The sequence below is a fragment of the Mauremys mutica genome, unplaced genomic scaffold (assembly GCF_020497125.1).
Source record: "Mauremys mutica isolate MM-2020 ecotype Southern unplaced genomic scaffold, ASM2049712v1 Super-Scaffold_100033, whole genome shotgun sequence".
In the NCBI taxonomy this organism is placed as follows: Eukaryota; Metazoa; Chordata; order Testudines; family Geoemydidae; genus Mauremys; species Mauremys mutica.
In genome coordinates, this window is record NW_025423255.1 from 9356780 (window position 1) to 9358133 (window position 1354).

At 47.0% G+C, this 1354-nt stretch overlaps 1 non-coding gene across 1 annotated transcript; it reads right to left on the reverse strand.

Annotated features, from left to right (window-relative positions):
* Positions 1-632: 632 nt before the first annotated feature.
* Positions 633-704, reverse strand: TRNAC-GCA. The gene has a single exon. It is a non-coding gene; the product is annotated as a tRNA-Cys (tRNA).
* Positions 705-1354: the final 650 nt, after the last annotated feature.

Sequence of the window (1354 nt, forward strand, 5' to 3'; positions counted from 1 at the left end):
CTTTGGAGATGACATTAGCCTTATCCTGTCTTGATTTTAGGTAGGATTGTGATCACCTTCTGGGGCTTGGCAGCTTAGACCTTTTGAGGGCTTTTCTCTGCCTTTTTGGTCCCCGCTGCAGTCAGTACATTCTAGACATGGGCATGGTGACCTCCCTGGGGATCTTGACAGCTTTAGCCAGCTTCTTGGTGGCTATTTTCCTGCTCACAGCCACTGTCTTCTTCTCATGCCTTGTCCTGGGGGCCCAGCTGCTGGTTGAATGGGAAGGAGCCAAAGTGCTGGTGACTTTAGCCTGCAGCAAGTTGCCTTTGCTCGTCAGACTCCTGAACCCCAACTGGATGTGGTTCTTGTTCTTCTGCACAGCACAGCCCTGGAGAGGAGGGATCTGCAAATGTACATTCATATGATCCCTTTGTTTAATTGATGAAAACATAAGCTAGACACTTAGAGGATTGGAACTGATTTCAGCTGATGGACAGGTTTGCTAGGTTTTTAGGCATTTGGACAGTGAAATGTTGAGTGTTTACATTCATTTCAAGCATCCCCGTATAGTGGAGCTCCTGAACATAATGGAGAATGGAAATGAAAATGTTTTCCTTTTTTATAAAAAATAAAAGAATGAGAGGCTTATTAGAAGGCACTTGGATTTGAAGCAAGGACCACTTGATTTGCAGTCAAACACTCTACCACTGAGCTATACCCCCATGAGAGCAGATACTTTCCCCATTGTAGCTGAAGCACATCAGTGATTCCAATAGCAGGGGCAGGTTCTCTCTGGGGCACAGAGATTTTTTGGGGAGTTGGTGGCTCCTTTCTTTCCTCACCCTGGAGTAAACGCAGCTTTTTATTCCATGGTACATGTTTTATGGACTAACAACAGCAGCTTGAAGAAAGAGGAGAGTGAATATCTCACCCTCAGGGCTGAAGGTGGCCACGTCCCCTCTGTCTGGCCGTTGCCATTGCAGGAGAGAAGGTTTCAATGGAGTTGAATGCCCTGGCTCAGACTAGAGACACAGAAAGGTTTTGCTGTTCATGGAACGGCAAAGGAAATTGTGTCTGTATGTGAAACTGAGGAGGGACATGAAATGCCCACAGGGTGGCGCAATGCCCTAAGCTAAGGCAGGAGGGTGAAGGAATGGGGCTGAGGAATGACTGAAGTGGACTCACCTGGGATTGAAATGACATTTGTTTGTGTCGGGCAGTAAGAAATATGACATTAATTCAGATGCAGGGTTGAGGCTTCTTTAGCTCCTTGTAGAACGTGAACTTGATTTCCCAGAAGGGAGAAAGGGAAAGTCTGGGGTGGCCGTTAGTCCCTGGCTGGAGCAGTGTATGAAAAAGGCTCCAGAGACGC